Source organism: Dysidea avara, chromosome 5, assembly GCF_963678975.1.
Source record: "Dysidea avara chromosome 5, odDysAvar1.4, whole genome shotgun sequence".
Lineage (NCBI taxonomy): Eukaryota > Metazoa > Porifera > Demospongiae > Dictyoceratida > Dysideidae > Dysidea > Dysidea avara.
Window position 1 is genome coordinate 32,856,422 of NC_089276.1, and position 12,555 is coordinate 32,868,976.

A 12,555-nucleotide genomic window follows, 5' to 3' on the forward strand; every position below is an offset into this window, starting at 1 on the left:
AAGGCAAAAATTTAACAAGAAAACAATTCTGCTCTTGGCACCAAATTCATCTGAATTTTTTTTGCAATTAACCTACCATTGCAGCCATTCTTGGCCATCACTTTGGATTTCAAATCTTTTTTCACCCTGGTGTTTTTGGGGCCGCACTGTTTATTAGTAGATAGGCTGTTTCGGTTTAGATATGATATACAAATCCTCACCATACACATCATCAACTGGATCAAGTTCAAGACTTTGCCTGGTCACATTAGTAAGAGCAACTTCTAGAGCTCTCCAAGTAGCTTTGTTAGGGGTCAATCTTATCCACTGGTTGAGAGTCTTCTTAAAACAAGCAACACTTTGATTATCATGATCATTCTCAATGATGTCTAACACATGATCATCTAGGCCCAACTCAGCTCCAATATCTTTCCATTCAATGGCATATTTCTTCTTAGTAATATATCTATTGAGATCTTTCGTTGTTGGAGTATCATCCTCTACAGATGACACACAGCTTAATGTAAATAGTTTGTACCTACATATTTCAAGCAGCCAATTTGTCTGTCCACAATTCAAAACAAAGGCCACGTCAAATTAAGTGACAGCCAAAAAATGGCTGTAATAATGTCACATTTTAAAAGCAGTTATTATTGAAAAACATACTGTTGTCATTGTAGTAAGTCTGCAACATATCATTTACAACTTTTAATGCCTGTCATACAGGATCATCTAGTAACCATTTGGTCTTAGCAACAGTGAAAGATTAGTTTTAGTTGAGGCATTGAAGTAGTTTAAAAATGCAGTAAGCAATTTAAAAGTGCACAAAAATTAGGAATTTCAACTAGAGTAGGGACCATAGCACATCAATAAAAAGTACTGAAACAAGTTGGAGTAGTGCATGATATTAAATACAACAATAAGAAGTGTTATATCCCTACTGTGCATTTCCATTATGGTATCTTGAGCACAGTAGGGATATAACACTTCTTATTATTTTACTGTGATTTAATATCATGCACTACTCCAGCTTGTTTCAGTACTTTTTATTGATGTGCTATGGTCCCTGCTCTAGTTGAAAATTCCTGAGTTTTGTGTACTTGTTTCTTTTTTTTTTGTAAAATAAACTTATACATCATGACTGGTAAACCCATGCATATCACATCAAAAGAAAAAATGGTGCCATGCACCCCAGAGTTAATTATTGCCTAAAAAGTGATGTATCTATTATGCTTCATTGCCAGCTATGTTCAACCCATTACACAGCATTATGAATCAAGAGCTGTTTGAAAAGCGTCTCTACAACCAAAAGTAGCTACAATGAAAAATACGGATGATTTCCATTACAAGGGGAAGCCATCATGTGCTACCACCAAATCAACACTTTTCTCTGTCAGCAAAGATGAATGGGACACAAAGGAGAACACTGGTAAGTCCATGATGAATGCATTGTACATACTGCGGTATGCCAAAAAGCACCTCAGGCCAAACCAACATTGAACAGTGAAAAAGCAAGCCCCTAGCCTTAGCTGTTATCAAGTTATGCTTGTCTAAAGGCATCAATTAGTCAGTTACTAAGTCAGTCAGCAGAAAATGCAGTTTAATAAATGATTTTTTAAAAATTCCATAGCAACTTGTTGAAAGTGTTTTGGGTTGATCTGAAGACTCGTTTGGGCCTAACCAATACTGCTTCATCGTGTCAGGGAAAAGTGAGGCTGGTTTTTGAGTGATGTTTATTCATGAGCCACTCCCACATATTTTTGGTCCCTACTACAATAATTATTATAACATATGTAGACCTGGGGGAAATCCCTACTTTTGCATTGAACCAAAGTGGGGGATTTTCCACAGGATTCTGTTATAATACCATCTTTCATACGTATCTCGTTTCACTAATTTTTATCACTTTAATCCCTCTTTCATTTGTACATTGATAATTATAAATACAGTAGCTTGTTTAATTCTTTTGTTGTAACACAATTATAGCTATAATATACACAGGTGACTGTTCTATTAGAATTTGTATGACAGTGACTGTATGAGTCCGGTGTCTACTAGCAAGCAATACTTCTTACAGCAGTGTGAGCAATTCAAATAATTTTGTGGCATGTAAATACAGAAAGAGTCTATATGAAAAATTAACTATGGTTTCATTGCATGAAGAATATCATGTAATGGCTATGTATTCACAAGCACAATCTTACACGCAATCATAAAAGCAAAAGCAATGTACAATAGTTACATGTCCTTATATACTACATTACAGTAAGAGTGACATAAGATTACATCATAATAATTACATCATCAGTATTACATCATAAAGTGTGTGTGTAGTGTCAGTCAATCATTATGATGTGTATTGTGAAAGAGAACGTCTAGATGTTGTACTTGCTCATCCTTGCTTGGTGAATGAACAAATAAGTCATCCAGCAGAGTTTTCCCCAGAAAAAAAAGTGGAGCAGTAAAACTGTCAGTTTGCTATTAGCATCAAAGTCAATTTGTTGTTTATATACATTCTTTTTACCACATCAAAAGAAATTTTTAGGAAAGTAAAGTGGTGATGCACTGCTCTACCACTCCTTAGGGACAAACTGGGAGTTTAGTCTTTGACTCTCAACAAAAATCAGAAGTACTTAATCATCAATTTCAAACTGTGTTTACTACTGAAGACTTAACAAATTTCCCTCACAAAGTCCCATCCAACTATCCGCAAATTGACGACATTGAGATTACTACCTCAGGTGTATGTAAGTTACTATCAGACTGCAATCCACACAAATCAGCTGGTCCTGACAATATCCATTCATGTTTTCTGAAGAACACTGCCAATGAAATAGCACCTATGTTAACACACTTATTTCAATCCTCACTAAGTACTGGAATCATACCATCCGTGTGGAAACAAGTTTACGTCACACCAATATACAAAACAGGATCAAGAAGTGATGCCAGAAATTATCGTCCTATTTCTTTAACATCTATAATCTGCAAAACTTTAGAACATATAATATGTAGTCACATAATGAATCCTCTTGATACCCACAATATTTTATTGAAACATCAGTACGGTTTCAGATCTAGACGCTCATGTGAAACACAACTCCTAACCGTTATTGGCGATTTTGCTAAGGCTATAAATGACAAAAAAACAAGTTGACACCTGCATGCTTGATTTTTCCAAAGCTTTTGATAAGGTACCCCACCAACAACTCCTGCATAAACTTGAGTTCTATGGTATTACTGGTGACACTTTATCGTGGCTTGCAGCTTTCTTATCAGATTGTTCTCAACAAGTAACTATAAATGGTGCATTATCTTCCCCATGCAAGGTCAATTCTGGAGTACCTCAAGGGTCTGTACTAGGCCCAAGACTTTTCCTTGTGTACATCAATGAAATAGCTAATGGTATACAAAGCCAACTTCGTCTATTTGCAGATGACTGTATAATATATAGAACTATAAACACTCCCAAAGACCATACAACTTTACAACAAGACTTAAACCAGCTATTCAAGTGGGTTACAACCTGGCAAATGGAATTTAATATATCCAAATGTAACATTCTACGAATATCACATCTCCACACTACAAGTAACTACACCTATACAATGTATGAAACTCAACTAAAGTCAGTGAAAGAACATAAATATCTTGGAATGTGGATCAATGAAAAACTGTCATGGCAAACTCACATCCTGTATACTTGTAACAAAGCAAATCAAACACTGGGATTCCTACAAAGAAATCTAAGAACCTGCCCTACTTACTTGAAAGAACAAGCATACAAACAACTAGTGCTTCCACTACTTGAATATTGTGCTCCTATTTGGGACCCTCACCATCAAACAGACATCAACAAACTAGAGTCAATTCAAAGCAGAGCAGCAAGATTTGTTCTCAACAAACCATGGAATAATAATTTGGACAGTGTAACTGTGATACTAAATGATTTGAAATGGCCAACACTCCAAAGTCATCGCAAATATCTTAGATTAATCTTACTATTCAAAATTAATTGTAAATCATCTTCAATTAATACCTGAACAATATTTACCCTCACCCGCAAGACTGACATCAACTAGATCAAATCATCCCTGTAAATTTTGCCACATTCAAACCTCTTGTGATACTTACAAATTCTCCTTCTTCCCCAAAACGATACCTGAATGGAACAGTCTCCAAATCAATAACATTAATAACCTATCCCTTGCAGATTTTAAACTTGTATTAACTAATAACTAAATAAATTTTTGTATTAGCGTTTTACCCCTTTAGGGGCTTTGCTAATTAATAAAATGAAATGAAATGGATGCCCCTGATCCAGGTATGTGGTGATAAATGGGTGGTCTGCACAGACAGTATTCATTAGTCTCTGAAATGAAGCAAGGGCATTACAAAGACTAAACGGCATGCTACGGAATCCATATACGCAGGCCAAACCCAGAGCCTGGGCAAAAAGCTGTTTTGGGTGATGCACAGGCAACTGCCAGTACCCGTTCTTCAAGTCAAACATTGATAAAAATAGTAGACCTCATCAAACGATCTTGCACTTCGTCTGGACGAGGAAGAGAGTATGCACTTTTGACTGTCTTCTTGTTAAGTTCTCCATAGTCAACACGGAGTCAAATTTCACCACACTTCTTGCGTACAAACACAGTGGATGCCAGGCATGGGCTAGAACTGACTTTGATAATACCCAGTTGTAGCATGGATAATATCTGACGTTCAACTTCCACTGTGTAATTTGCAGAAATCAGCATGGGAGGATCTTTACAGGGTTGCCCCCTCTGTTGCAATAAAATGTTCTGCCATGTCTGTCTTGCCAGGGATGTTTTGGAAGAATTGTTCATACTTTCAAGAACCTTAGTGAAATCAGGGTCTTGGAAATGGGGCTGATCATATGTGTCTATTGCATGAAACAGAGGAACTGCACAGTTATCAATATTTATCTTTACCTGATTTATCAATTGATGTAACAGCACAAACGTAATTTTGCCTTAATCCCACTGCTGTGGTCAGTTACTTGCCACAATCTTAAGTCAGTATTAATTTAGCTCATTGAATAAGCTTGTTAATGTCATCAATTTTGCTCACAGCATGTAACTGTTTATTGACCTCCACAGGGATACCGGTTAAAAATTGGTGAGTCAAAAGCCACTTCTGCGTAGTAGCATCTGCTTCCAGCATGGCGAGGTCCAGCATACAAAGATATTCTCCTGAAAACAGGCGGCAGTGGTGAAAATTGTCCATTGATGTAAATTTCATTGGCCCCATTTGCTCAATGATCTTAGCTTTTGCCTCCTTATAGCTTTTCTGTTCGGCTTTGCTCAACTCTAGCCACACTGTTAGTGCTTCGCCTTTTAAAGTCATTGGCAGTCATTTAACTTTGGCCTCGTCCTTCCATCCATTAGCAGTGAAACAAATATCGTATCTCTGAAATCATTCAACTTGGTTGCCTTTGGCGAACGGTATCGGGACACTGGTTGTGGATGCTGTAGTCATTGCCATCCTCTGATACCAATGTAACAGCTACGTATTCACAAGTACAGTCTTACACTCAATCATAAAAGCAAAAGTAATGTTGCATGTCCTTATATACTACATTCAGTAAGAGTGATATAAGATTAAATCATAATAATTACATCATTAGTACTACATCATAAAGTGTGTGTGTGTAGAGTCAATCATGCATATTACAATCATAACCAGTATGATTAAAGATAAAGGAACAGCAGGGTGCAGAGAGCGGACACTTGTCAGAACTAGAGAAGGTACAACACATGTTCAGCACTATTAAAATGATCCATGCTAAACGCATATTTTGATTTCTAAGTTGATGCTTAATCTGGCTTTACAGGATTATGGAGACCTTGAATATAATTTCCAGTGCTATTCTCTTCTATTGTTGCCATTTCCCTATGTTTTATGTAGTAAGCTCTTCATCATGTGATGATGTCTCCAATAACTCTGTACACTAATATCAAACCGTAAGGGTTCAGTGGGGTTCACCGCACCATTAAATTAGGGGGTTATGAAAACCCAGACCGGACCGGACCAAAAGTCAATTCTCCAGGTAAGCAAGATTAGCCATGTTATAAATATTTACTGCTATTTACATCCTCTATAGCGCTTATACACCACTCACCTTGCAGCAACTCTGCCAAGCATGCGGTCGCGATGGTTGAGCAACACGAAGTATCCACTGTAGAACAACTAACTAAACTAAAACACTTTCTAATGTGCTTTACTACATGATCGCTACAAAGCTACGTATTCTCCTGCTGTACTTGCATAGAACTGGCACACACGAATAGCTGCACGAATTTGTTAGAGTCATGCGTTTCACTCTAGAAATCTATCCTGAAATAATTTAAGTACTGCCTACCTTGCTTAACTCCATGTGTTATTTATCACCAAATGGATTTTGAGACAAGTTTGACATTTTAACTGCTAATTTAGTTTCAATCACTTTGCACAGCATGACTCTAATAAATTCGGGCAGTGATTCGTGTGTGCCAGTTCTATGCAAATACATACAGCAGGAGAACACGTAGCTTTGTAGCGATCATGTAGTAAAGCACATTAGAAAGTGTTTTAGTTTAGTTAGTTGTTCTACAGTGGATACTTCGTGTTGCTCAACCATCACGATCGCATGCTTGGCAGAGTTGCTGCAAGGTGAGTGGTGTATATACGCTATAGAGGATGTAAATAGCAATAAATATTTATAACATGGCTAATCTTGCTTACCTGGAGAATTGACTTTTGGTCCAGTCTGGGTTTTCATAACCCCCATTAAATTATGCATAAGAAATGAAACCTTTTAAAAGTTGCAGTTTATTACTTTATGCACATCCTACGATTTCACATGAATCTGTCGTACATACCTCTTCTGCATCACCACTGAAGAATTTGTTATTGTGGCGTAATATGGTGGTCATACATATTTAGCTACTAGGCTAGCAACAGTGGTCAGTCAGCAGTGGTGGATACAGAGGGGTGTAATGGCTTTAGCTGAAACTCCAATAAGGCGTGCACCCCAAATGGGTTTACGGAGCTGGCACAGGCATGTGAAACTACCTAGTTTTTAGACTAGCAGCCAAGCGCATAAATTACGCTCGCTATATATGTATACCATACATGTATGTATGTATGTAATGTATGTATGTATGTATGTATGTATGTATGTATGTATGTATGTATGTATGTAGGTAGGTAGGTATGTATGTATGTATGTATGTATGTATGTATGTATGTATGTATGTATGTATGTATGTATGTATGTATGTATGTATGTATGTATGTATGTATGTATGTATGTATGTATGTATGTATGTACGTATCCCATCCAAAAACAGCTTATAGCTGTAAAAAAGTGCGCATCCAAGTAAAGCAGAGTTAATTGCGACAAAAAGTAATGATATCATAATGCGGCCATTTGCGAGGTGTGCCAAGTTGTAAAATTAATATTAGCTAATCAGATAATACAATGTTATTGTTAAAGTGTTAATGGGAACTATGTGATGCTGCTAGTTTTTAAGTGTGTGAGCATCTTCATAAATGCCACACAAATTTAATTCTCAATAAAGCAATGTGTATAGATTATCTGATAGCAATAAATAGTTTGAATTTGGCTGCCTTTCCTTTGCTCGTAGCATTGCCGTATACAGGAAAGGCGGCCAAACTCAAACTATTTATTGCTATCAGAGAATCTATACACATTGCTTTATTGAGAATTAAATTTGGGTGGCATTTATGAAGATGCTCACACACTTAAAAACTAGCAGCATCACATAGTTCTCATTAACACTTTAACAATAACATTGTATTATCTGATTAGCTAATATTAATTTTACAACTTGCATACCTCGCACATGGCCGCATTATGATATCATTACTTTTTGTCGCAGTTAACTCTGCTTTACTTGGACGCGCACTTTTTTTACAGATATAAGCTGTTTTTGGATGGGATTTCAATACTTTTTGTTAGAATTAGCAGTGCACTGTTGATAACAGTAGGTGAGTTTCCATGGTTTTGACAGAAACCCCAGATTACAGTGACAGAATATTAAAATATAACTGTAATTTTAGTGGCCAGGGCCACCCACATGGGGGGTAACTGGGTATTTTGCCCCTTTCCCCAGCCCGAAAGGGGCCCCTTGAATACCTGTTTAAAGAAAGGTCGATATACTCTAATAGAGCAGTCAGGATCTAGACCCTTCCTTGCCCCTGGGCCCCTCTTTAACTCTTTTCCCTGGCCCCTTAATTTCTCTGGACAGCCCTGTTAGTGGCATGCAACTGCAGTCAACTAACGCCCATTTTAACTAGTAAACCCTTAATGACACTTTGCCTTTCATCTTGTACTGCATTAAAACGATCAAGATACTCTATTAGAGCAGTCACTAAATAGCTGTAACACAGCAATCAATATTTAGCATGGTTACAATTTCTGCTTAGCATCGGATTGTATAGTTTAAATTACTAACTACTTACAGACTTTACAATATAAAAATATGGCACTTGTAGAAATGTGACTGTTCTATTAGAGTATCTCGATCTGCTTCAAGCATTGACTAATTCAAGCGAAGAAGCTACGCCCCTGCCAAGAGATCTTGTGAAATGAAATGAGAATAGTAAAGAAAAGGAAAGTATGTACAGAGACAATAGAGGGGCGCGTAATTATGTCCTGTTGTAAATAAACGCCTTTAACATTTATATTACTACTAAATAAGCGCACCAGAATAGGCTTGTGTGGCTGTTGTCTCCAAGGTTGTCTCATTACTTGTCTTTTCGTGTTGAAGGGATTTAGTCACAATTGGTGAGTTTAACTGTACATGTATGTGTGTTGTACTTAATTGTAAAAAGGCGATTAGCACATATCCTGATAAACATGTATTTGTCACAGTAGAGTCTCTCATGATTATTAGACATTGGACCAGGGCAAAAAATTTACTGCTATATTTAGAGGTTGTAGCGTTTGTATATCTTAGTATCTTAATAAATAATCCTCCATGATCACTAATAGTACAGTGAAAACCGGTCATTATTCAGGCCGCAGGGACAAAATTTTCTGACCTAGCTTTTTAAAGAGGTGGCTGCATTTTGCGGCCTTAAAAAAGGTAAGAAGCATGCTGTTCTAACTGGCTATAGAGATGGATTTAGTGTGTGACAGCGTATGAGACAGTGAGTGCTGGCAGCAAGGGAGCAGCCAATCTGTTAGAGCACCAAAGGCACTGCTTCAGACCTAGGCAGTTGGCTGTCAGCCCAAAATGTGAAAGTTTCACTATTGGTCCTTATAAGCTCCTGATGAAGAAAGTGATTAAGTCATTATCCATAGGATATATTTTTCAGAGTATCCATTTCAGTTCTACAATATAGTAGCCAAGCATAAGATGAACATAACACAGCATTCTAGTGGTTTAGTGGTGACCACAACACTGCCTGAGTTAAACTGTGGTGAGATTTGAGACTACCGGAAGCCCTGGAATGCCTTCAACACATGAAATACCAAATATCTAATGCCTGGCTTTCATCCACAGTGGACCTGTCTTGGTGGCCACTTGTACAGTAGGGAAACAGCTGCCACACAGTCTTTCGAGCGAACAGCTAGTTTCCACACCACTTAATTATCAATTTGTAAAATCTTGAGCAAAATTGTGTGTGCGAGCAAGTGCGATGTTGTGCATTGGCAGTGCCGTGTATATGGTTGCTGCCTAGCAGTGACACATCATGAGTATTGAAGTCACAATGCGTTACTGTATCATCCATCTAAATACAATCTCTGAATGTGTCATTTTGTGTAGAGAGCAATCTTCCGCAAGAAGTGACCTGCAGGTTTCAGTGTACCATATTTCTATATTTATAAACCGTTAAAAATATTTCGTCGAAGCTAGCATCCGACGAAAATTTATTACGCGAAAATGTTTTACCAACGTAATATTCGAGAAGTTGAATGAATTCGGTTAACTGCTTTCTGGCCACCTGGATCGAGGTTGCTGTGGTCTTTTAAAAACAAAGGCCTCCCTCATCCTAGGAGAGAAGGGAGCTGCCGATCTATTTCGCCGCACATTGGTAATGATCCCATCTGATTCCGTGATAGACAACTACTACAGGACACATGAAATGGAGTATATATGCACAAATATGCAAGTTGATGAAATGAGCTTCTAGCTACAGCCATTTCACTCAAGTCCATTGCTTGACTTGTGACAGACAACTTCTGACAGACAACTTCTGAATCTGGGGTGCAGCCTCCATGGCCGGAACGGAGACGCCACAATTCAGTTTTGCTGTTTGTCATTCTGCTTCTCCTGTATACAAAAAAAAGGCCTCGAAAAAGGCCGTATAGAATTAATAAAGTTACGTAATTCATTGTTAAAAATTTTTCGTCGCTTGAGGACACAGGTGAAAATTTTTTAACACGAAAATTTAACTCGTGAAAATATCTCGCAGCTTATATTTATAGAAATACGGTATATTGTTAACCATTAATATTGTTCACCATTGTGAACTGTATGTACAGTGAAACCTCACTTAGCGGCCACCACTTTAATAAGACCACCTCATTATATTGGCCACCTCTAGTAGATCCCAAATATAGCTAAGCAGTACTTTATGACCTCATTCATAAGGCACCTTGTTATTCAGGCCAAATTTGTTTGGTTCCACAGCTGGCCATATTAATGAGGTTTCATTGTACTTATGTGAATTTTTATTTTCGTAACTTTTCTTCAGGTTTACTGATGGGCACTATGAAGCATTGTTGACTGGTCCGTACATAATGTGGTGACTTGAAATGCTAAAACAGTACATAGCATCATAGATAATGTATGTCACATGGATTGGAAACGCCCGCATTATCTACATAGTGACGTCATGGGCTATCCTCGTTTCATTGCGCGTAACTTTATGGCCTCGACAGGTGGAAGATTTCTCTGTTCTTGTAACCAGCAAATTAGTGTTTGTTGTTTACAGCTGGGTTAGTTACCACCTACACTAATTGGAGGCTGGACTGGGTAGGGACGCTGGAGAGCAGTAAACAATAGCGTAAGAAAATTCAGGTTCAAAGGTGAAATATGGTGTTTCAAAACAATTGTGCAAATTTCCTGAAGAAACAGAAAGTGTAGCATTGTTTCTTGGCTGCTGTTTACACCACTTGTAGCAGGTAGAGTGTAGTAGGCTAGCTAGATATTCACTGCTTCGCTATATATTTCCACTGCTTCGATAAAACTTCAGAAAACAGGCACTACTTTGTGCTATTGTTTAGCTCAAGCTGAGCAGTACTGTAGCTTAAAATTTATTTCAATGTATCACACATTTCTTTGGTTGTGTAAATGCGGTGACGAGAAGTTGGCTAATAGTACTGCTGTTGAATTATTAGCTAGTGCGTACCTGCCATTGTCACCCGTCGCAAACAATATTTCTCTGAGTACCCACAGACACGCTGTGTTCTTGTTCAGTAGACAACGCAACACAATAAACAATGTAAAAGGAATCTCCACGCCTTCGAACCGGCCTTCAAACAAGCGAGAGAAAGCCAAACAGTCACTCAACAAATTTCCCAATGTATTGGCGCACCGTAACTAGGATAGGAAAATAATTTAACAGGCGTTTCCAATCCATTAGGAACGCATACATTATCTATGGTAGCATGTCTTGTATGTACATGTAATGTGTTGTAATGTGTCCACACATCCACACATCTTAGAAATAAATATAATTGTATTCTCTATACTCAGTTCCATCGTGCCACTGGGTCATAAGTGGGTTGAGTATGGATCATCCAGGACATCTGGGTCACATTTTGTCCTGGCCAAGTGGATCTCATCCACTGACAGAATATACAGACCAGATCACGTGTATAAATTACGGTGGAACTTGTTTATTGCCACCTTCACTCAATAAGCAGGTAACAGTGTATAAATTCTCAATTGGAATTGGCTTTTCAAGAGAGGTTGTCTTTCTATACTGGTGGCCATTAAGACAGGTTGTACTGATAGAGTGTACATACTAGAGATGCAACAATAACCTCGTCGTTTGATAGTGATGCAATGGAGACTATGTATTGTTGCATTTAAATACTATACTATTATATTGCAACTCTAGCACGTATTTATAACAGGAATGTTTGTTAACTGTTTAGACATACTGGAGCCACACCCACTCATCTGGATTCTACAAATGGAGTCATACCTACTTGTTGTCGTACTTACTTGTTACTCCCATTGTGTTTGGATGAATATACATGCTGTCATGTGAGACTTGCTACCATGGCAGGCCACTGGAAAACATTTTCATAGCAGTTATATTACAGTCATTATTGTACAATTCTTACATTATTGTTGTGAAAAGTATTTGGTATTCATGTATCCTCTGTATGTTGTAATTACATGTGTAGTTTTTGTGTGGGGGTGCTATAAAATCTAATAATGCATGTTGACAATTGGCTAGCTATATGTGCTAATTACTCGCAGCTTGTGTCAACAACTGGTAACCGCACTTGTGTCATTCTTTAAGCCGTGCCCTTAGAGGACAAATTATGTGGGGCGACTAATTTCAAAACGAAGGATGGTATGCAGC

General features: G+C 37.8%; 2 long non-coding RNA genes across 2 annotated transcripts in view; one reads left to right on the forward strand and one right to left on the reverse strand.

The window, feature by feature from the left end:
* Positions 1-2,143: 2,143 nt before the first annotated feature.
* LOC136255958 (uncharacterized) overlaps positions 2,144-12,555 on the reverse strand; it is a 46,847-nt gene continuing 36,435 nt past the window's right edge. The window contains exon 3 of the long non-coding RNA XR_010701236.1: positions 2,144-2,801. This is a non-coding gene — a long non-coding RNA (uncharacterized lncRNA). The remainder of the gene's footprint in view (positions 2,802-12,555) is intronic.
* Positions 8,713-12,212, forward strand: LOC136255957 (uncharacterized). The gene is made up of 3 exons (XR_010701235.1): positions 8,713-8,794; positions 10,711-10,782; positions 12,119-12,212. It is a non-coding gene; the product is annotated as an uncharacterized lncRNA (long non-coding RNA).